Genomic DNA, 25,381 nt, shown 5'->3' with positions numbered 1-25,381 from the left:
GAGAGGAGCTGCAGAGTCTCTGTAGGTTCATCACTACGAGCCACAACCAACACATTACACACTGACAACTCATACATTGTTGTTATAATAAAAAATATTGATTATAGCCACTATAGACAGATGAAGGGTTGATCATAGTCATGGCTTTTAAAAAACAATGTTGATTCGCTGTTGGAAACAGGAAGTGACTCTTGTGTTAAAGTTGGATATTTTGTTGACCCATCCATAACGTCATCTGATTTCCTCCTTTGCTCCCGTCATAATTACTACGGCCACTAGATGGCACTGTCACTCGAACGTGAACATATTTAGGGGCACTTCCTGAAGAACAGTCATCCCTTTTCTTTTATTCTTTTGTTTAGTGCCTAAAAAGGGACCGCATATCCACCCATGTGTCTATGACATTTTTTAAATACTATACTATATGCTGTGAATTTTTAATTTTCAATTTGTTAAACAAAAGAATTGGAACTTGACTGCATTGTTTTTTGGGTAAGAAATTAGTTTCGCTGCCATTTCCTCCTCCAACCAAACCCCTGAATGAAGCAGGTTCAACCTCGTTCTGTCTTAATTCCAACTTCTCAAAAAATAAATTGCTGCAGAAAAGCTGCAGATTACAGATGGATGAACTATTAGAGTTGAAGAAAGTGAAAATCAGAGAGTGGAACCTTTCTGTCCTTTTCTATTTTAATCTCAGAGTGGATGAAGAAAAATGGTCCCAAAAGTTTCAGCTTGCGCAAAAGGAAAAAGGATGAAATTAGTAAATGTTTGGACTCTAGGACAGGATGTATGATGATTGAACTTCTTGAGCCTGCAAGAATGGACAGCTGATATACACTAAATCAATTTGGATGATTAAAGAGGCTGTTTGCCAATTTAATGAGCAGGCAAGCAAGGTAGATTGGAAATTGATACCTACAATGAGACCCAATTTTTTATTAAACAGGTAAATGACACGTGTATAGTCTTTTATAGTCACAATCCAATGAAAAAAGAGAAAAAAATGAAAAAAGCTCAAAACACAACATATGGCCATGGACAAAGGCACCCACATTATAGTTCAGTGCACATTTTGGAGCATAAACAAGCAATCTGATACCTACTGTACCATGAATGATAAGTTGTTTTGGTTGCACAATCACATTCTCTCTGAGAACAAAGATGCATCAGTGGATAAAATCAAATATGACACTACAGTCAGGTTTCCATCCAAATATAATGCAAATTTTCACAGAATATCCAGAAATCGGCCAAAGAAAATGCAAAAACATGCTTCATATGTAACATAGTTTAAAAGGTTAATATTAAAAGGGGATGTATTCTTTCTAAGTCTATATGTTTATCCTGGGGTTCAACTGCAATATCTTTTTATGATTTACAGTTTTAAAAAATCCTTATTTATCTTATAATGGAGTTATTATTATATCAAAGGTTCAGGAACCAGACCACGCCCCTCTCTTTCACTAAATTCAATCACCTGCGCCTCACTAATTCAATCATCTGTGCATACCTATATAAGCGTGCCTAACTCCTTTCTCTCCCGTACGTCTCAGCTCTCACGCCCCCTACCCCCACAAACTCCATTCTTCTCCTCCCTCCCTATTCTAGGAACCACAGGGGGATGACGAAGCAGAAAGCTCATCGAGACACGTGTCCCCCACCCTGAGGCTCAACCCCCGGGTTCCTAGACGCTCCAGCCTCTTTGTGATTCCATTTGGTCCCTGGTCGTCCCAACGCCATCAACCCCCTTCAGCCCTCTCCTCGACCCCAACCTTCAGCTCCCATTCATCCCCCGGCAATCGACCCCTTCATCCTTCTCCTCGATCGGCATCCAGCCCACCATACACTCTCCTCATCAATCCTGAACCCTCTCGACAATCCAAATAAATCTACTTTTATACCGTTCAAATGGCGTGGTCTTTGTTAGTGAACCGGCCCTTTATGCAGCCCCTCAGTTCAGCCTCTGTCTGAAACAGGCCGTTTTAGCTCCTGTCTCTTTAAGGCCCCGCCTCCTGATGAGCCCACTCTGTTCTGATTGGTCAGCTTCAAGAAGCTTCCTCCATCTCTGGAGGCTACGTAAACAAACTATAGTAGCAGGATTTCACTACGTTTTCTCGTTCTTTACTCCAAATATAAACTTCTCAAATCCATCTGCACATGTTGGAGCCTGAATCAGATCTGAAACATGCGAGTTGACACACAAACAACCTCAGCAACAAAGATTATAGAACGGACAGATGTTTATTTGCATGAGTTGACGTCATCTTGCTGTGAAAGTAAAAAGACATTTCAAATTAAACTTGGGCTTTGTCTCACCTCAAGTTTGGGAACTCTTATCATATTTAATATCTGAAATCGTAACAGTATATAAATTTAAAAAAAGCAGAATATGTCTCCTCTGAATCCTGCTAAACAGGACAACTACGCCATATGTTTGAGTAGCAATACCAAGGGATTATGGGTAATCCTCAAAGGAACGGAGAATTCACCAGCGAGGCATCATGTCTGTGAATGGCCATGGACAAAATAATGTTAACTAACTTGTAAAGCACATAAAAGCTGAGCTTACTTAATTTGGTTAGATATTATTCGTTTTGTATTTTATTGCAGATTGAAAACTCCAGGTATTAGCCAGTTAACATTAATGTGGTGCCATCTTTCCAGGCAGCTGTATTTGTCCACAAGAGATGATCATTCTACTCTATTGTCCTTTGTCATTACTGCGGATGTAGAATAAACGTGCTGTTACCACAAACCGGAGCCGGGAGACAGCATTAATGCCATTAAACCACTGCAGAAGAAGAAGAGGACACAACAAGATGATATCAGTCAAAGAGTGGAAGTCAAAGCTCAAACTATTCGGAGCCGCTTCTAAACCAATTAACGTGCCCAAACTCTTCATAATGAAGGAACATGTCACCCAGTGCAGCAGTGTGACTCACTGATTTGTTCTTAATAGTTTTTGGACAACAACAGAGGTCTACAGCACAGAGGAATAAGATATATCAGGCTTTGGTTACACACACACACACAATACATGTTAGTAGATCAGTTAATTGTTGATTTTGGTCTTCTCATGGGATTTGTTGACAATAAAAAGAGCTTTATCTTTTAAATTAAAACACATTATTGGTATAAATTGTTATGTATTACACCAATGAAATGCAAATGCATCCTTCTTGGTTGTGTAAATTTCCCTATCATGACTTGCAAAGTGCCAAAGAGAGCATCAATTTATTCTGTAGCACTTTGAACAAGGGCGATAAAAAAAACAAAGTACAGATCAGAACCACTGATTACACCCATAAGTTAAAGGTAAAATCCTGATAATAATGTTTATACTATGGTCAACAGATAAATTCAGCTGACAACAACTTTGCTTCTGTCCCTCTGCTGCTCAGCTCTACACAGAATAATGTAATATAAACCTGAATTGGACATCTAGTCATTTATCAGTTTCCAGTCATTTCAATACAAAATGAGTCTCAGAGCACTTTACAAGGACAAGTCGGGGTAAGTGGAGATAAACAAGAGCCAAGCCCAAAAATTAAATGATTTAGTGATTGATCTTCTTCCCCTATGGGCATTAGAGGTGATTTCAGTGTCTCTGCTGTATCTCTCAAACACGCAAACTGCTTTAAATATCACACATACAGCACAGAGCACAGAATACCTAATGACTCACTTAAGATTATTTTTGAGACATGCTTCCTTGTAAACAGCCGATAAAAATAAAACCACTATTAAAATCTGCCTTACAGCAGGAGACACTAATTAAAAAAGTCATTGTGCTGAATCATTTGGCAGTTTGCTAACGTTCGTAACAAAGCTTAAACGAGACACATTTAAGATTTTCTCGGGGCTGTTACTGTGACAAATGCTCCTGCTGCTGCTCTCTCAGGAGGAGTCACCAGCAGAGAGATTTAAAAAAAAGGGCTTTATAGTCTTGAGAGATTGAGCTATGGAGTAGTTGTGTGTGACGAGGCTCTGCAGAACTTTTCATTTAAAAAGTTTTAAGCAGGCACTTCTTGACAAATGTGACTCATTCTGAAATCTCACGATAGATGAGTTGTTGTCGAAATCAGCTAAATATTCAGCCATGATGGAGTTGGAGAGTTGGAAAAGTTTGTTGTGTTGGAGTATAGAAAGTGTAGCTTATTTTTATGGAGAAATTTTCAAAGCCAAGGCTGAAGATCTGTAGTCTTGTGAGATTTGAGAATGCGACTTGGTTAGACACAATGACAAACAGACGGGATCAAGCGAAAGGCAAAGAAAAACCTTTTATTTCTCTGTAGGGTCCTTTCCATAATGTTGTCAGACACCTATAATAGCAATCTGAGCCTGTCAGTGGTAAAAACATTTGTAGTGGATGTACATTGACGGGGGGGGCAATTGCCCTGTCGGACTACATTGCAGCCCATTTCGCGGCTGCCAGCTGCAACGCGCTCACTCGATAATGGACCAATTTCAAAAATTGTTGTCTCTGTTAGTCACTTGGACACAAAAAGATTGGAAAAAAGGGTCCAGGTTGAAAAATACCAAAGTTTCCCTATAAGGTAGGAGAAGCTAGAGCGATATGGGAATTAAGAACAGGTCAGCACAGGGAACCAAAGCCATTTTATTTTTGTTTGTGCTTTTTGCCCAATGGAAAACAATGACATATCTGAACACTCTTCAACATTTTCTATCATGATAGGAACCTATATTTTACCTGCAACCATCCAACTGGCTACACAATCGTATCTTTTAACAATATATCAAGACAATGGCTAAAACTCCGGGTTCATTCGTTGGGACATTACGGGGATCCAACAAGTGCAACAGGGTTTTCACACACCTAAAGTCACTGGGTTCAGACATCATGTGAGTTCAGGAGACCCATCTCTGAACACACCAAGCTGAAGAAAGGCTGGATTGAACAGATATTCCACTCCAACTATGGAGACAGATCTAGGGGGGCAGCAATACTAATAAGGAAAGGTGTTCCAGTCATGCCAATCAGTGAAATACCAGATAACAATGGCTGATTTGTCATTGTATCAGGAAAGCTATATGGCAATCTAGGTAGCTTAACGGCCCCAACCGGTATAACCCTCAGTTCTTCTCTCGCCTTATTGGAAACTCACCTGACTAATATTAGGTAGATATCAACTGTACACCACAGCCAATGTAAGATAAATCTATTCCCAGACAAAACAAAGCTGTGACCAAATCAGGTGCATTGATTTTGTTGTTCATGCAGTCCTACAAGTTGTTGGATCCTTGGAGACGCTCCAATCCCACTACCAGACAGTATTCACTCTTCTCGCCAGTTCACCTTTCATATTCAAGACTTGACCTCCACTTGATTGACCATAGAACCATTTCCTTTGTAACTAGCTGCCAGTACTATAGCATAATGACCTCCAACCACTGCTGTGTCCAACTAGACATGTCATTTCCAAACAGTCCCATACCTCAGTGCTAATGGCAGCTTGACCCACATTCATTCAAAAAGCTCATTTCCAACCAAATCGATTTCTACCTGGAGGTCAATAGCACCCCTGGAATGTCATGTACTATCATATGGGAGTCACTCAGCCTACCTCAGGGGACAGATCATTTCATATGCAGCTCACAGGATAATGGATCAAACTAAGCACCTTATAGAACTAACCCAGCAGATATCAGACATTGACAACAGGTGAGCCCTATAATTGCTGTTTTTGGGGTGTCTTTGTTCTGTCCTATACTCCCAATGTTTGTTTTTTTTTTGTTCTGTAAATTGAAAATCTATAAATAGAAGTTTAAAAGAAAGTGGGGCTTCAAAGTGGGATATCTCCTCCTGTCAGGTGGGAAATATCCATCAGCTTGGACCACTGAATGTTCTTAAAAATGAGGAGGGTTGATCTGTTGAGGGAGGAGAAAATATAAAGCTGTCAAATTGGACCAGCAAAATGGGTTTCAAATAAAAGTATCTCATTCTGCCAGGTGGGAAATACAACAACAGACTTTTTATGGCTTTTTATCCACTTGACAGAATGAACCGCAGGAGTCGAAAAACCGACTTTCACTCAAAATGTTTTTAATGAAAAACGTGTCATGTGAGTATTTTTGTAATGTGATTTTGATGGCAGTGGAAAGTAAGTACATTTACTCAAGTACTGTATGTAAATACAGTTTTGAGGTACTTGTACTTTGTTGCTTACACATTGATGCTTCAGTATTAATAATTGAATGATGTCATATATAATAATATATTAGTTGAAGGGACCAAACCACTACTTTTACTTTAATACTTAGAGTACATTTTGTTGCTAATACTTATGTACTTTTACTGTAGTAGGATTGGTCATGCAGGACTTTTACTTGTAATGGAGTATTTTTACATTACTGTATTGGTACTTTTACTGAAGTAAAGAGTCTGAATGCTTCTTCCACTTCTGGATTTTGATGAATATTTTTACCTTTCAGTATTGGCTGATATAACAATAACATGAGAGCATCTCTTGTTTCCTGCTCTGTTAGATTTCTTTTTTAGTGATGTTGCTGCATCCCCAAATTTTTACAGTTAACTTGGTGAGTATGATTGTATCTGATAGAAGTGATGCACAGCAGCTAACGTCAGCATGCTAACATGCTCACAATGATAACGCTACCGTGCTGCTGTTTAGTAGGTATCATCTTAGTTTAGCATGTTAGCATGCTCAAATTAGCTAATTAGCACTAAACAGCTGTGGCTGATGGGAACGTCATTATTTTTGAAGGGATTTTGGTCATAAACCAAAATACTGGACAAATTGAAAATTTGAACTGATGATGGCACTAGATAAAAAGTCAGTTCATCCTGAGGAGAACATGAATTTCTCGCCTCGGTTCCACTAGCTTCTGTAACTCAGTGCAATCTCTCATTTAGTGTTTCTATAGTTTGTCCTTCTGAAAAAAAATAGTGTGTGTTCCTGGAGTTTACTTTCCACAAATCTTTGTGAGCACAGGAAAAACCCCAACTCCTATGACAAAACTACACATGCAGCAGTGTGGTTACTTATGTCATCGTAACTTAGTTTCATACATATCCATAAAACTCCTCAACACATTCTTCTAAAGTCATTATTCATCTTTCTAGCTGCTGTCTGTGCTGTGTAAAGACTCGTTCAGTGTTCACTCCTCTCTGTCCTGCTGTGATTACAGACATGTCTGAACTCACCGTGATCCCACCACTCACTCATGGACTCGTCTCGTCTGTCATGCTGTGACGTTTGGCCTGCAAACGTCAAGGACTTATGGAAAACGGTGTTCGTTGAAGCGAGCCACATGACATACTGTTGAGAAAAGTTCTGTTCCAAGGCTGGATTTTTAGTTATTAGTGTAGTTAAAAGTGTCAATGTGATTTTGAATGAGGTTTTCTTACTACTGGAACAGAATCCTGAAGTTCTGGTCTCACTTTTTCTCTACAATAAACATTATAATAGTCCCTCTTTCACAAGAAATCAGCTCCTTATGCAGTAAACACGAATGCAAGTCTTGTTTAGCACATCAGAGACTCTTCAGTATTCAGGAATTCTTCAAAATACAGTCCACCTCCCTGCAGGCTGCACCAATAAACTCTCATTAAATGTGATGTATTCCACTTCATTAGCTCCAAGATACAGTACCGACTGACTCACTTCCAAATGTCACCGTCATTGCCGGGATGATAACAGCTGCTTATTATTATTGTGCTGTGGGCCTTTCCAACACGACAAACCACACAGCTCAGATGAGAGTTCCCGGGTGTTGTTTGCATCCTCTGAGCGTCACTGAGCTCTATTCGGTTTGTTTTGTGCCGGCGGATAGAAACATTGAAAAAAATGTTCATTTAGATTTATTCAAAGTTCCCCAGCCCACTATGATTGACTCACGAAGTGCTGCAGTTTAATCCTTAACCTTTATTCTGTCTAATCAAGTCTTGCTCGCTCGTTGAGTTGTTCTTGAAATCAGCAAAATATTCAGCCATGACTTTGAATTTTTTTTTTTTTTTTAATGCTCTGATGCACTTCCGTCACTCTGGATTTGACGTCAGCGTCGTTGTTGTGTGCCACGTTGCAAGAGATGCAAAAGAAACGCCCAGAGCATCCGGACTGAGACACATCTGCAGAATTCATATTTCACTTTTATGAGAGAAAAGGCCTCGAGGACGAGGACTCTCCTCTCCTTAAATTAATAGTATCTAAGGAAAACTAAGAAGCAGTCCTTGCATGCTTTGTTGATTTCCAAAAAGCTTTTGATTCAGTCTGGCATGAGGGATTCCTTTTTAAACTGATAGAAAGGGGTTTGATGTAATTAAATCAATATATGAAAATAAAAAAAATGGCTCTCAAAATCGGAGATAAACACACAGACTTCCTCTCACAGGGTAGAGGGGTGAAGCACGGCTGCAACCTCAGCCCCTCTTCAATATTTATATCAATGAACATTGTTGTTAGAATAATCAGCAACACCTGGTCTCACTCCTCAAGACACAGAAATCAAGACTCTGTTTAATGCAGATGATCTGGTTTTACTGTCTCCTACTGAAGAGGGTCTTCAGCAGAATCTCCATCAGCACTGTCACACCTGGGCCCTGACAGTTAACATGAAGAAGACCAAAATTATTACCTTCCAAAAAAGGATCAAGGTTACAGAGAAATGACCCAACATTTAAAGACAGATGGGACCCAAATAGAACAAACAAATACCTGCTGTGAAGGAACTCACAGAGAAGCCAAAAAGGGTTTTCTATACCGTCAAGCGTTCAATTCAAATCCAAATTCCAATTAGGACATGGCTCAAAATATTTAAATCGCTTATAGAATCAGCTGCATTGTATGGCAGTGAGGTCTGAGGCTCCTCACTACAAAATGACTGGGCTAAATGGGACAAAAATTAGTTCTGCAAAAGTATTAATTCCCCCCCCCCAACTCTGCATGCAGGCCTGAATTAGGCCAGTATCCTTCACTTAGTATTCAAATAAGATCTATCAAATTCTGGAGACATATTAAAAAGAGCAACCCTGCATGATGCCATTATAAAGCTCCTGCCTGACAAGACTTGAACATAGAAAGGAGCCAACTGGTCCTGAGGCTGGCTGACCTTTGACCTTCTGACATCACAATCGTATTACACTTTCTAACAGAATGTCAAAACTACAGAAATATTAGGGAGGAATTCTTTCCAAAATATGAAAAAAAAAAGAAGCTCAGAGTCGGACACAAAGAGAGAAATGAGTCCTCATTCTGGGGGAAAAGAGCTTGTTGTTATTTATCGAATAATGGTTGTCTTGTATTATCCTTACCATTAACATGCCTTTATTTTATTTCATTATCAGTAGATTTTGTTTAGTTATCGATAGAATAACGGATATCTTGTCACAGTGTAGCAGGGATGAGTGGACCCAATTGCCGAGACCAGAAAGTAGGACTGAAGAAAACCGCTTTATTTCGGCGTGAGTGTCCAAACAACAGCTGACAGGACATGCATACCTCTGAAACAAAACAGACTTGACAAGACAGAACAAATGATCCAACAAAGACTGAACAGAAAACCATTAACTTAAAAAGAAACTGAACTAACTGGGAGATGAGGTGCAGGTGGGGAGATGGGTGGAGAACTCAGGAGAAGAAGGGAGTGAACAGACAGGGAGCTGATTGGCTGAGGAAACACAGGGAGCAGGGTAGGTGTAGAGGAGGACATGAACACACAAGGGAAACAGAGCAACAGAAAACCAAAACCCAGAAAACGAACCCATCCAAGAATACCCACGAACACAAACCCAAGTACGCAACACAACAAACAAAACATATGACCAGAGGGGTGTACTACGAAGCGAGATTAGTGGGTTAGCAAGGTATGTTGAGCCTAAAGCCTGGCTTCATCACCATGGTAACTTATACAGCAAACTTAACCTGGTCCGGAGCAGGTTATGTTCCGAGTTTCGGCTTAAATCGACAATAAAAAGCGCCGTCCTTTCACTAACCACCTGCTTTGCTGCAAAGTCCTTTTAACACTGCTGCTACTGCAGCTATTAGAACACCAATTAGAAAATTGATGAGTCTTTTATCACACTTACCATTGATTTGATATGTATATGTGTATGATATATGAAATTTGTAATGGTGCAGGAGGTTAGGGTTACTTGCAGGATGGGATTTTGTTACAATATATCAAATTGTATTCCAAATAAAAAAAACAAACAAAAAAAACTACTGAAGAAATACTTTGAACAAAAAAAAAGATTAATGTATTGGTATTTATCAGAGATAATATTCAATCTATAATATTAATTTCACTTTGATTTGGCCAGAATCTAAAGTGATTTCCATTTATCCTTCATTATGAGACAGAGTCAGACCTGAACGCACTTCTTGAGTATAAAGTTTAAATCTGCTGCATCAAGTTTAAAGTTTAAGAGCTCTGGGTGTGGGAGAGTGCATTGAGTGGTAAAATAAGTATATAAACTAATTGCGTAATTAATAAATTAATGAATTTGTTTTTTAATGAACAAATTTACATCAGCATTTTTCTGCCAGCATTCCTCTCTCGCCTTATTTGCAGCAACAGCGTTGCTTTTTGCTGTGATAATGTTTTTATATTCTTCATATCTCTCCATTATAATGACCTGTTCCTCCTGACTGAAGTTAGCGGCACACGATCGGTCCATTTTGTGTGGAAAAAGAGTCAAATGACGCGCCAAACACCCCCTTTTATGGGGACGCACACAGAGCCTGAAGCAGAAAGCCTGAGTTAACAAAGAAAGTTCATAACCACCGTCGTGATAGCACTTATCTCTGATAGCGAGTTTAGGGTTTGTGGAGCCAGCTCACACAAAGAAAGCCTGAATATGTTGAACTTGCTTCATAGTTCAACCCTCAGAAGGACTCAACAGAAGTGCAACAACACAGGAAACCCCAAAGAACACAAAAACACACAAAGAGTCCAAAAAACACTAGAAGGCCAGGCAGGATGTATATCTTGTATTAGACAAATTGTGTCACTTGGGCACAAAGGGTAAAGAAACACGTACGTGACTGATACTGGTATCAGTTTTAGACCCCAACCAAGCACACTGAGATCATGTCGTACGTGCAACACAAACTCTAAACAATGACTTCTGTTTTCAGTTGTCTAAAAACAAAACAGCACCTTCATACATCCCATAAATAAATCATATACCTGTGACTGACAGTGGATGATGGAGAGTTCATGAGGAACATGATAACAGTGTAAGAAAAGTTGGTTCTCTAGTTTGTTTTGGTGCGATGTTCGTTCTCCCCCGGTGCTGATGAGACCCCTGGAGGCTTCGGCTGAATCATTGTGACTGTTTTCACAGTTCATGTAATCACCAAACCTCACCAAACACCCACCCCCCACCCCCCCCCCAGAGCTTTTTTCTACAGCGCAGCACGGGAACATCACGACTCCCAACCTCCATCCTGCTGTGCTTAAGGTGCACAGCAGGTGAGCCAAAACAACAAAGAAAAAGATAGAAGAGCTCATGGCTGATGGTGATATGTGTGTGTGTGTGTGTGTGTGTGTGTGTGTGAGGAGGATTGAGACACACCGTGGGGGGGGAGGGGGGGGGGGTTGTCATCAGCTGTCACAGCACTCCACTTTTTGAACAGTAATTAAATTCTGTTTTTCTATTAAACTGTGTCACAGATAATTTTCCATCCACTCGTTACAAAATAATTATGATCAGAGTGCAGAGAGTTGAGCCTTTGATGTGTGTGTCTACATGGCTGCTACATGCTGTGCATACATTATTACACAACATGGTTCCTCATCATGGGACTTAAAGACGTCCTCCCCATACAGCCCTCTCTCTGCAGGAGGGAACACAGCAGTTTTAGGGTTTAATTAGTGAAGCCGTGTTGAACTTTCTCACACTGATGATGTTCATCTTCATGGTTCGTACTGTATAAATCAGCAAGGTGCTAATTTAGATGTTAAACTTTCCTTAGAGAAATAAATGTTTTTACAGAATCGTTTTGCTTTCTATTTCCACTCTGGTTTTGAAGCAAGTCCTCTAAAAAAACAGATGGATACGTTACTACTAAATACACAATAATGATTATCTGCATTTTAATTGTGCAAAGCTGCAAAATTAGGATTCCTGACTGTGTTGAAGTGACTCTGTGATCATTGGAAATAAACATTAAAACCCTCAGACATTAACTTCTTCTCTTCTCTTTCGTTTGGCAGCAGACATTTTTAACTTTTTATAGTGCATCACATATTCAGAAAAGTTTGTTCATCATCAGGCACAAAAAGCAAAACATCACTCACTCTGCACTACAGACATAATAATTCCTACACGTGTTTATAGCTTTGGAACAGTCACACACGATTACGTACTCCCACCCACGTAGTAGTAGTTGTATGTGGACTGACAACGCAATTGTTTTTACACTTGTGTTACATGTGGTCACAGCGTGTCCCAGATCTGGCCGATCGGATCATCTTGGGTGTATTTACATCTGTATTTACTGATTACAATCCGATCACCCAAAACGCATTTTAATGCGAGGTGTAAAGGGGGGCCGTATTTCTCCTGGATTGCAGAAAGAAAACAGAGTCACACATGTACAAAGGATCGGCAGTTAACTTCATTTTGTTTTGTCCTGATTACTGATGAAGTCATTTTACAGCCGGTGATGCTACAGTCACTTCTTAGGAACCGATTTACACATTATCAGGTATATTAAGACACTTCTCACATTTTAATTTGCATCCTCATTTAGTGAACCACTAGTAAAAAGCTAGTTATCAGTCACTAAGAACTTCAGCAAGACGTTACATTACAAACTTATTGAATTGAAATAGTTTTTATCCCTTTCATGCATGGTGTCCACTACAGCGGACTGATATTTGGAAGCCATTTTGAACCATTTAAGTTGTAGTGCCATGTCCCAACTACCAGGTGTTGAACCCCCAAAGTGTCGTCTACAACTCCATCTGAATATCATTCTTGACTCTCTGTGACTTTGAGATATTGAATCATAAATTCAAAATGGCGGAGGATGGAGGAAATGCACCAAGTAGCTCAGGAATATCTGTTAAATACTTTTATTCTCAGAGAAAAAAACAGGTAAAAATCTATATTTTTCAACTAAATAAGATGTTAGAAATACTTTTATCAAGTTTTTAATAATATTTTTCTTGTATATTTTTTTCTGTGACTGAAAATACATCCGTCCGCTCCAGTGGACGTTATGGACCAAAGGGTACATTCTGTCTATTGGGCCTATGATATGTTTTTCAAATGTCCTCTCTATTGTTATTTAATGTTCCTATGTGTATTCATACCATTTGCTCTTAGTAGTAAAATAATATATATATAAAAACATATGTTTTTTTTCCTAAATTGATTTCCATGAATCACTTTTTACTCTGTTGATGCATGGTGTCGACTACAGTGGACACATTTCTAAATACAGTATATATATATATATATTTAAAAAGTTATTGACATGATTTTTCACTTGTTTAAGAGTAAAAATAAACAATAAAAAAAATATTACTCTGTGATTTCATAATTCATGCATTAAAGGGATATTGATTAATATAAAACATTGCTGTGAAAGTCGTGGGACTTTTAACAGCTTCCAAAGATTATGGAAGTCACTTCACATATAATAGTTATATAATAGTCAAATGTATTTTTTGGCTCAAGCTCAAGCAGAAAGACAATAACCGCTGTAACTCTGTCGTCTCTCTGATGCTCCAAATCACTGATGTCACCATGGAGATCCATGATTGGCTGTTTGTGTACCCATATAAATGGATGTTACTGGGTCACCATCTTTTTCATTTGTGGTGCCTTTCCTGGTTGAAAAAAAATGACAGTTGTGCCGTTTCGGTGGTCTGTTGCAGCAGCTTTATTAGTTTCTTTATGAGCATGGGGACCCTCAGCATGAACTCAATTCAACAAGTCAAATCCAATTTTACAGTAAATCGCTCTGAACGGGGTTATCAGAACACTCTACAGAGAGGAGATTACATCTCTGCACAGGAAGAACCTGATGTCTACCGCTTATGTTTTCCATCTGAAACATGCTAATTAATACTAATTAATCAACAACATTAACAACATCATGTCTCTGATTGTCTCCTCTTTGGATTCTTTGCCTCCCTGCAGAGCGTCCTTTTCATACCTCCACCCGCCCCTGTTGTTCTGATCAACACCCCATGTATCTCAGTGTATCTACTCATTTCCAGCTGCATTTGAAGTCCTTGAACACAGCAGAGCCAACCAGAGCTTTGTAAGCAGGATGAAGAATGTGGAGCCAGAGCCAGAAAAATTGCTTCAAAAACAAGCGTGGACTAGATCAACGTAACTGAACAGGTTGTTGTAAGTTGACTTCAGTTTTACAATTCACAAATTCATTTAGCAGATCCTAAGAGTTTGTTGGGCTTTGGGGGACATCAGGCTGAATTGGTGTTTGCTGGGGGCCCGCGCTATCTTGATAGTGAAGCTTTTAGCATCTGTGACCTCAGTGTATCAGGTCTTCCAGACAGGTTAAGTTTCTCTGTGACCCTCTTAAGCTGTTTTCAGATCCTTTAAGTTTTTTTCAGACCAAAGTGAAAGGCACTGAAAGGGCAAAAAAACAACTACCCTCACAGACCTCAAACCACTTAACAGTATACATAATTGATGGCAACATCAGATGGGACCCGAAATCTTGTTTTTTTTAATCATTAAAAGCTTCTGCACAGTCAAGTATCCATAGATTAGGTCAGCTCTCCCTTTAAAATGTACGATTGCAGATTATATCAATGCATTTAGTAAAAAAGAGAGTGAAGGTCAAAGTACAAAAGTTAAAAAGCATTTATTATAGTGGCTATGATAAACAGTTTTGGAAGGTAAGTAACTACATTCACTCAAGTACAGTCATTTTGAGGTATTTATCTGGTGACCCTTTGGAGGGACCCGACCCCTAGGTTGGGAACCACTGGACTAAACTAGCTAACTGTATATAAAGTAGTGTAAACTAGCTCCACCTCCAGCAGCTACAACAGTAACATGCTGCTCTAACACTGATGCTTCACTATTAATAATCTAATGATGTCATATATAATAATATATCAGTCAGAGGGACCAAACCACTACTTTTACTGCAATACTTTAACTACATCAAGCTCATAATACTTATGTACTTTTACTGCAACACTTTAACTACATCAAGCTCATAATACTTATGTACTTTTACTGCAATACTTTAACTACATCAAGCTCATAATACTTATGTACTTTTACTGCAATACTTTAACTACATCAAGCTCATAATACTTATGTACTTTTACTGTAGTAGGATTTTTCATGCAGGACTTTTACTAGTAATGGAGTATTTTTACATTACTGTATTGATACTTTTAATGAAGTAAAGTATCTGAAATACTTCTTTCACCACAGATAAAAAAAGAAGAAAAGCTGATAAAAACAAGACCAACATGAATACACTGCTCGCTGTTTTGGGGAATTTCTTTTTATTACTTTTCTCCATGACAGTAGTGTGCGTTGGTAGCTCAGTAATATAAAACAGTAACAGACTCATATTGGATTTATGCCTGTTTCATACGCAGATGATCGCAGCCTCATGAGATGAGATTAAGATAATTTAAAACCTCACATGGGAGTTTCACAGAGAACAACGGCTGTAAACACAAAATGCAGATCAGAAACTCATATCTGCTGTGTGTGTGTGTGTGTGTGTGTGTGTGTTTGTGTGTGTGTTTATCAGATTGTGTCCTTATTTGCCTCGGTTATTTCCACCTACTCTGCTGACCTGGTTACAAGTGTCAGTCCCTCCCTGCTCAAGAGTCTTTGAACAAGAACTGAAAGCCCTGATATCACCATAAAATTAATATTTATGTTTATTTTATTTATGTTATTTTTATTTAATGTAATTCTGTTCATCTTGTCTTGAGTTCTTTGGAGAGGTCTTTAAGTTTTTAGCCTCCTACGTCTGCTGGAAGCTGAAGTCTTTACTTTAAATTCATGCATAGCTGAGTATACGTACGTTAAAGTGTGTTTACTGGTACTGTATATATACTGTATTTGTTTAATGTGCAAACTAACTTTTTGACATATCGATTCTGAATTTTTGAAACGGTTTCTATACTCATTTTATTTCATACTTGGGTACCAGCTGCACTTTCTTGCTCTCTCTTCTCTCCGACAGCGAGTTGAGACACACTGCTGCTGTGCCCACATCGGTTGTTATGGTGTATGGTGGTATGGCTCATTAAAGATGGCAAGTGCAGAGCCTCCACCACTAGTTTTGGCTGACAAAGAAAACAGCAGGAGTTCTGTTTGGAAATACTTCACATTTGAGGTAAATGAACACGTAGTGAAAGGGTTCATTAGGCTCAGGGAAAAAAGATAAAATAAAATTCACAGGTAGGAAAAAAAAACTCGTTGCCTCGTTTGTACGTTTTTTTGTACTATTGTGGTGTCTGGATTTAGAGCGAAGTGAGACATCTCCTCGTGTTTAGTATCTCTGCTGGTCCTCAGCAGAAACCGAAAGTATGGTTTGTTTTGTTGTCAGCAACAGTTTCTATGCTATTTGTCACTTTTATTTTCACTCTTTTTTAATCCTTCTGTCGCCTCGTTCTGTTTCTAATAAGCTTGTTTAACCCTCTGAGCTTCAGTTCGCAGCATTAACTAACTGATATTCAGAGTTTTTAACCATCTAGCGGCTGTTTGTCGGCGTGCGACGCCAGAGCGGGAAGTTTGAAAGCGGCTAGCTGAGGTTAGCATGCTAGCCAGCTAACGATCCAAACATTAAATTAAAACGTTAAAACAGAATCATGCTTGACTTAACATTGTTGCACCAATGTTTTTAAAGGAAAAAGTGTCTGCGTCAAAAAAAAAAAATACTATATATTAATATTGTTTTCCACTTTTACTGAGTTAAACTTTTTAACCATCAGCCCTGAATATTTGCAGAATTTTAACCCTTTAAAAACCAGTGATGGTAGCACTAATTTTTATAATACAAAACTGAAATATTTTCAATATACTAAAGACCAGGAGGGAGATATTTTTGTTTAATTATTATTATCAGTCTTGGATATGTCAATGATTAGGAACAACATTGATTTTTATGCATTAGTATTTTTATGCAGTATTAGATTATAAATAAATAAAGAATCTCACCTGTTAACTTAAAATCCATGTAAAATGTCCATTACTGCTTTTTAATTACTCTTTTTTAATTACTTTTTAATTACTTTAATTACCCTTCAAAGTTTTTACCTTCTAATAGCCTATTAGCTTATTTTGCACTACAAATAAAGCAAAAATACAAAATCACTTGGAACAACAACAAGATTTGTTTTTCAAAATTCAAGAACATTGAACAAATCAAAAAATTCAGAACAGAAATATTAGTGTGTGTGTGTGTGTGTGTGTGTGTGTGTGTGTGTGTTGTAATGACCCCTTGTTGTCATCTCTGGTTCACTGTGTGATTCACCTGTCTGCTCTGTCTCTGCAGGTGATCGTTAGCGCGTCCTGGAACACCTGAGGCCCCACAGTGTTTCCAGGTTATTTAATCCTGGTTGCAGCAGACAGCTCTGTCTCTCTGACAGCTCTCTTTCCCTTCTCCCTACAGGCACCTGTTTGTTTGGGTTATGTTGCTTTAGTTCCTTGTTTTTGCTTTCGTGCACCCTACAACACACACACACACACACACACACACACACACACACTGCACTCAAGCTTATGACACTACTGGTTTCCATACCCCATATTGTAACTATTTAATCCTTTAATTTGGCTTACTTTGTGTAATAAACTTGTGTGTCTTCCTATTTGTTGTGGCCAAAGAGCCAAGTCATAACAAAGTGTGTGTGTGTGTGTGTTCAGTTCTGTTCATGCACATAAGGAGCTGCAGTATGACGATGTGTGGTCTTTTCAGATTTACCAATTTTCTTCTTTTAGCCAGTGCAGAACCACCATCCCTTTGCTAGTGGTGCTGTCTGGGTCCACACTTCCCACTGGGTTGTCCCAAGTGCTGCAGATCCGCCACCACTGCAGCGGCGGCTGGTGTGCGGGGGATGTTCTATCTCCGTAGCATCTGCAGGGACTCCGGTATTTTCCCTGACTCCTCCATGAACAGCCTCCATTGGAAGATCTTGGTCTGGTTCCAGGAGGGATCTGTTGAAGCCAGAGATGTCCAGGATGTTGTAGAAGGGAACCAAGGGCCACCAACAGATCCTCCTCCTACAGCTATAGGTGTCGACAATCAGCAAAAAGAAAAAAAGAAAAAGACCAAAGAATAAATGAATATCTTATCCATGTTGTCGACAGCTCTTTGCAGCGGTTGTAGTCAGTAATTATTGTTGGCTGCTGGTGCTTTGCATTACTCACAGCTGGCTCACAGTGCTTGGCGCTGAAGTCTTCCCCTGTTTCGGTATGTAGGACACCGCTATGTGTGTCTTGGTGCAGACAAAGAGGGATGATCGGAGCTCTCTCTGCTTCTTCTGCAGCAGTAGCGGGGGAAGATCTGGCTTGTTGTTCCGAATTGGTCCGACCATGGCCACTTTCCTTCTAAGAAGCTCCTCCGCCAGTGCCTAACTGGTGAAAAATTATCACACATCACAGTGTTCCCCCGGAGACCCTCCGTCATGTCCAGGACGACCCTCTTTTTCTGGTTCACCTCTGGGAGACCGTCAGCAGATTTTCCCGTGTAGATTTGCATTTTCCATGTATATAATGTTATATCGCAGGTGACCCAAATCTTTATCACATATTTTGCAGGTTTCCATTTCTGAGCTGCTCATCTACAGACACTCTGGCCCGGGTTGAACAGAAGGGGAAAATGATGCACGCATTTCTCCCAGATGGTCCAAAAAGGCAGCCAGCTTGTCGTGCCTATGACGCGCAGGTCGTGTCAGCCTGTCATCAAACCACAAGTTTGAGCTTACAAGACGGTGGGACATGGTGGCCCAGAAAATGGCCTGTCTGGTGTTGTCATCCCACAGGCTGCAGGTCGACTCATTACGTGACCTGCATACATCAGCCAGAATCAGCAGCCCCGATATATGCCTGCAGGGTCAGTGGCATCTCAGTCTTTCCGATCTGTGACGGGACGTCTCCCCTGCAGCTTTGTCATTGTCACAAACCGGCTCGATGCATGTGACAAAGAAGGGAAGCCAGTCAAGGTGAAGTCAAGTCAAGTCAAATTTATTTATATAGCACATTTCATACTCCAGGCGTAAACTCAATGTGCTTAAAAACAAGTAAAGATCATACATGACAAAAATATATAACATTACATATATAAAACAAATGAGATAAAACCTAAAATAAGAAGATTTTACATATATTAAAAACATATAAGACAGCACATAAAATTAGAAGGTGAGAAGGTATTACAATAAGAGAGTAGGGTAAGAAGGTATTATCATTGTTAAAAGAAATAACAATAATACTATTTCTAAAAAGAAGGTTCTACCCATTAACCTAACTAAAAGCTTGTGAAAAAAGATGTTTTTAGTTTGCTTTTAAAGGAAGACACTGTTGTAACAGACCTGAGTTCATGAGTAAGACCATAATGACTGAAGGCACCATGAGCTGATTCAGTATTTATTCTTGGTGAGGAGACCTTTATTTGATGATCTCAAGGGTCTGTCTGGTGTGTATTCAGAGAGCATGTCAACAACGTAGGAGGGAGCTAGACCGTTCATAGCTTTACAAACAATAAGAAGTATTTTAAAATCAATTCTTTGCTTTACTGGGAGCCAGTGAAGAGAAATTAAAGTGCCAAATATTGGTTTTATTCGAAAATAAAGCAACATAACTGCACATAACACACTTGCGTCTTTTCCAAGCGAGGAGAGAGGAAGCAAGGAAATTTGTTTTAAGAGACATGAGACGGGCTTTCCTCTGAAGCGTCATGTGAAGCGACGTCCGTTTCTGATGACGGCATCACAGCTGGATCTGCTGCATTAATGCAATGAAATACAGTGGAAAACGCTTATAGTGATTCTTCTATTTCTTTATTACTCGTGCAGATTAATTGACATTTGTATATTAAAGCCATCAGACTGATTAGAGCTGTGAGGGAAGACAAACACGTTACTAGAAAGAGGGGAGGACATTTCTCTTTGTTTGAAAGTAAACTTCGTTAAAAGTAAAGTGAGGCTTTGCTGTCGGCTCCCCGAATCATTTTAAAAAAGACGAGAGAGAGAGAGAAGCAGTGGTCAAGCGAGCTAGAGAGTGGATGAGGAGAGGGCAGCAATGGTAGCGAGAAAGCCGGTGAATGCGAGGAATAAAAATATATTTTCTAACTGTTTCACGGCGGCTACAAATAAACAGGCAACTTCACACCTCCACACAAATGATCTACAAGTATGTCAAACATAACCACTGTGATTTCCGCATGGAACATGCTCCAGCGGGAGCAGGAGCACACGGGACGCAGGAGAGCACCCCTGAGGCGTGCAGCTCTACTTTTACTAGAGGTAATAATCACACAAATATCTTGCATTAATAATATTTGAACTAACACATCACAAATACAGCAAATTGTTATGTTATGTAACTCTTTGAAGAAGGCCATTAAAGCCCCCCTGGAGGTGCGTTTGTTTTTTTTCCCTGTCGGTGGATGTTTGAGCTCCTGGAAGATATCAAACAAAGGATTTATCAGTGAAATGTAGACACACTGAAACCCCCGGACTGTGATGCATTATGTAAAAATACTTTATATGGAAGTGAACTGAGCTCATGATAAATACTCATTGTCACCTTGTATTTCCTCTTGAGATTGTCCCATTTTTTGGACACTTGTGTGGGGGTTAGCTTTCCCTCCATCTTCATCATCTTAATGATTTCCCTGTGGAGTACAAACCACATCACCTTATTGCAACCCTGGCATGGTTCCACACACAACATATTTATGTTCAATACTAGTAAAGGGGTATCTTATTACAGGAAAGTAAAAGTGGCAGAACATATTCAACTGTCTGTTATTAGCAAGGATTATTGTCATATGCATTCGACTCATGAGGGTCTCACATGCAAAGTGAAGGGCCTAAGTGTGATCACTTACAGTAAAGCAAGGTACACAATATTCACAGCAAACATTATATTTAGTGGGTACGTGGACTATGGTGATAGTGTGATGTTGCATGAAGGTGCTTGTGCTGGTGAGCAAAATAGCACGAAGAAAACAGATGTGAAACAGTAAACTCACCACCAGGCCTTCTTGGCAGTGTGCCTCAGTGTCATTTTGTGACCTTAATCTGATAAGTTTTTGTGTCACTTCGTCTTCCCCTGTTAAATGAGACATATTCCCGTTTGCTCCTTGAAGAGAACAGCTGCAAATACCGTGTGGCAGCCACGTGGATGCTTGTAATTTTGTTTGTAACACTTGATGTGCGATAAATGCTGTTCAATAATGATCAAGGATGTTACACACTTTGGTGGGTGCTGTTAGTGTGATTTATAACATAACAAAACGGGTTGTGGATTGAATAAACTAGTTGACACATAACAATGTTTAGTATCCCCGTCTTCTTGTATTATAATTTCATTGCTTTTTGAAGTCGTTAACGTAAGCACATCTGAATTACAGCGATTGGTTGCAAAGAAGAAATTAACAAGCATTTATACTTATACTGTTTTTCCGCCATCTCGTTCAAATGTACCAGATGTAGGGGCGGAGTTTTTATATGCTATGGCGTTCAGCTAAAAGTCTTCCGGGAAGTCTGCCTTCGTGCTTCCTCGCTCCTCGCTCCTCCGAGCAAAATAAGAGACTTGGGGCGGCTGTCAAAATGGCGCATCGGGAACAACTTCCAGTTCAAGCGAGGAGCAAGGAGACATAAAATAAGAGACTTGAGACGTACCCAATGGGATCAGACTAGTATTTATAGCCTTGGTGGAGGCCTACTCAGGTGTCCCAGCATTACCGTAATGACCCTCCCTGACTGCCAGCTCCTGCAGGAAGCGGCCAGTCAAACCACTGCAGGCAGAAAAGGAGGGGTCGCAACAGTCATATCCACAAGAAGTTGGATGATCTCTTCTGTCGTGAAGCGATCGAAACAGGACGTCACAGTGCTGATATGAGCGGTGGCGTACCGTGTGAGTCCTGGGATCACACCGCTTGAGTGGGAGTCCAGACAAGTTGCCCATTCTTTGATTTCCATTCGTGATCGGAAGGACCCGCTGTCTCTTCTGTTTACTCTCCAGTCACAGTGGAGTCATCAGATGAATCGGAGGAATCAGACTCTAGTTCAAACTCGACTTCATTATCTGTCTTTGTGTCCTCAGTTTCAGAGGCTTCCTCATCCGAGTCTTGTTCGCTGTCAATAAGCTGCGTGATTCTCTCCAAAGCTTCTTGTGCTTTGAAATGTCTCTTCATCTTGCCAGGTATGAAATGATCAGCCCCCCCGAGTTGCATATAGGTTTTGGCTGCAAGCGGAGCTGCATAAACTCACTGATGGTCTCAAATCTACTAAACCAAACAAAGGCAGATTTAGTTTGGTTTTCCCCACAGCTGCATCTTTGCGGCGTTGCAAGATACTCAATGTTTTTATTGTCTTGAAGGATTGTTTGTGTGGTTGTGTATGGGCCTCTGTGTAGGTGCGAGTGCACATGATAAATTATTGAGGGCCTTGAACTTAGGTGTACATCAAAGACACGAGATCAGAGCGAATGAAGAAGAAAATTGCCATGAGAACCACTTGCTCTCGGCTTATATGGTCATGCAATCACATAAACTTGCATGTAGGAACACAAGTACACCTGTACAAAGATGTGTGCACACACACACACATTTTCAAAGCTCAATAGCCTATACTGTAATTCATATACAGAAATGTACTGCACCTAGGAGGTATAAAATATTGAGTTTGAAGGCGTGCACATGCATGTGTGTTTGTGTGGAAGGGTGTTACCTGAGGAGCCAGATGGTTTGTTACACAGAACCGTCTGAGAAGTCGTCACTGGAAACTTTGGAAAAGAGCTTTCAAAAACTACTTGGCAGGTGAACCATCTGTCTATCACCGTCCACCATGAGCCAACTTCAACCAAACAGATCAAAGATCCAAGTGGAGGCCCACCATGTATGTATGGAAATGTCATTATGTTATATTATAATATACATTGTTGCTACATAAAGGGTTTTTGTCTTGTACAAGTTGTGCAATAGTGCATGGCAGCGGAGACAACACTGTAATAAAGAGTAACTTAAAGGACAGATTCACAATTTATAGAGTATAATAAATACGTTTTTCTTAAAACAACAGTCAGGAGCCCAAATAAACATTGAAATAATTATTTTTTTGCCATAATAATTCCTCCTGTTCATGCTGACCATTAGAAGATGCCTTCATGAAGAGGGAATTTGATGCTATAAAGACTGTAAATGTGGCAGATATCTACTTGATATGACTAACTCAGACTGCTGAAGCCTCATATAAGCTTCAGTTCAATCAGGAGAGACAATTGAATGAAGCAAAAAGAATTGTTCATTATACCGATGATACTGATGATTAAATCTTATCAAAAGTCTTTGGCGCTTAGACTCTACGGGGAGATTTTGTAATCGAGGGACATCAGTTCTCAGCAGCAGCAGCAGCAAGATAAATCTCCCCCCCCCCCACCACCACCCCATGGAGTCCAGACACTGATGGTGGTGGCTGATGACGTCTGCTGAGACTGATAAGGCTGATGAGGTTGATGAAGTGATCCACCGATGAATCTGCAGAGACTGGGCGGTGATGGGGAGGTGGTAATGGCAGCATGACAACACTGGCGCAGAGAGGGAGATGTTTAAAAAGACAGCTGCATGGTGATAGGCTGACAATGAAGGTGTGTCACTGTGTTATTGGTTAGATGTGAACAGCTGACGTCTCAATCAATGGGCAAAGACAGTAAGGAAGATATGAGTGAGCATGCATGAGGGATGGGAATAAGATTGTCTTCCTGACTGAACTTTCACTAAAGCTCTATATAAACTTTTAAATGTAATTTTGCACTAAATGACTGTCTGGACACACTGTAGATTTTGGCCTCCATCACTGAAATTGAAAGCACATTTGAAGGGGATCTTTTAACAGCCAGTATGAACAGGAGCAATGATTACAGCCTGTTTCTTGACTTGAAAAATTGTGAGTCTATCTTCTTTTCATCTTTATGTTCACATGCTCTGGTTGAAAGTTTCTAATCTGTCAGACCCACAAACAACATCGAATCTGAGTTCTACAACAGCAAATCATTAATAACTCAATACATATTTGGTTTATCAGTAATCAGACTTGTGAGAACTGATGTAAGGATTTGAGCCTCTAAATACTGTGTGTGACTACTGATGATAGAATCTGCCTTTAGCTGTGGGTTTTTTTTTTAATGCTTTTTAGTTGCTCATCTTATGATGTTGGACTATGTTTCGATCAAATGATTTAGAAATGAAATCTGGATTACTAAACTACTAAAGTGGCTTTAAATGTAACTTTTGCTCTTTTTTCTTTATTTTTCTGCCTTTTGAGACAATTTACATACTTTAAGTTTCTGTTCTTTAACTGTCTTTGTTGTAATGTCTAATGTAAAAGTGTCTTCATCTCTGCAGATGGTCAGTAGGGAGTCATTTAACACTCTGACTGCAGATGATAATATTTCAGTCTGATACATTTGCATTTTAATTAATGCTGATTGCTATTTGGATGAAACTAAAACCTCCCACACATTAAGAACAGGAATCTTGATGTGCTGTTGCTAAGATAAAGCGGCACCTTGAACATCTGGCATGCTAACAGATGGCAAAAACCAAAGTTACAATAATGAAACATTTATAAAAGAATTAAATACAATAAGTCTTTTAGATCATATAACATTAAATGTTACAAGTTTTCACTCTTATGAACAGATGTTACAACTACGACAGATTACAACAAGTTTTTCAAATTAAGGACAAAATGCATCGTTGGTGTCTTTTCCTGATGTTTGATCTGACGCCGTTATCATCAGGACCGCATCATGTGTTAGTGCCTTTGGCGGCATCACTGTTGAGAAATACAGAAGTTTTATGATGTGACAACACTATGGTTAAGTTTTTGGTTATGTTAACGTCGTGTTCACGATGTGTCGGATTGGATGGGATTCACATCATCTGTCAACTCAGGAAGGTCGTTTGATGACTGAGTTGGTCGTATGAGAGATTTAAAAACACTGTGCAATGTCAAAATTACATTATGTCCATTAAATTTGGGTTTAATTACACTGAACGAGGGATTTTGGCTGACGTGATGCATCTGTGTTTGTTTGGTTTTTACTCACTTCCGTATTATTAAGTTCAAAGTTGGATATCATTATAATGGTTAGGTGCAGGGCTTGGTGCTTTTTCACAGCACTTAAGCTGAATGAATGGGGAAAAAAACCTAT

The 25,381-nt window shown here is 39.6% G+C and overlaps 2 long non-coding RNA genes across 2 annotated transcripts; one reads left to right on the top strand and one right to left on the bottom strand.

The window, feature by feature from the left end:
- Positions 1-13,920: 13,920 nt before the first annotated feature.
- Positions 13,921-18,377, top strand: LOC121898080. The gene is made up of 3 exons (XR_006096346.1): positions 13,921-14,347; positions 16,179-16,331; positions 17,493-18,377. It is a non-coding gene; the product is annotated as an uncharacterized LOC121898080 (long non-coding RNA).
- A 971-nt stretch (positions 18,378-19,348) lies between these two features.
- On the bottom strand, positions 19,349-23,260 carry LOC121896688. Its single transcript, XR_006096079.1, has 3 exons — positions 21,195-23,260; positions 20,747-20,834; positions 19,349-20,618 (listed from the first exon to the last, which is right to left on the bottom strand). It is a non-coding gene; the product is annotated as an uncharacterized LOC121896688 (long non-coding RNA).
- Positions 23,261-25,381: the final 2,121 nt, after the last annotated feature.

The sequence above is a fragment of the Thunnus maccoyii genome, chromosome 5 (assembly GCF_910596095.1).
Source record: "Thunnus maccoyii chromosome 5, fThuMac1.1, whole genome shotgun sequence".
NCBI classification, from domain to species: domain Eukaryota; kingdom Metazoa; phylum Chordata; class Actinopteri; order Scombriformes; family Scombridae; genus Thunnus; species Thunnus maccoyii.
Note: the sequence above shows the minus strand (reverse complement) of the source record. Positions and strands in the feature narration are given on the sequence as shown.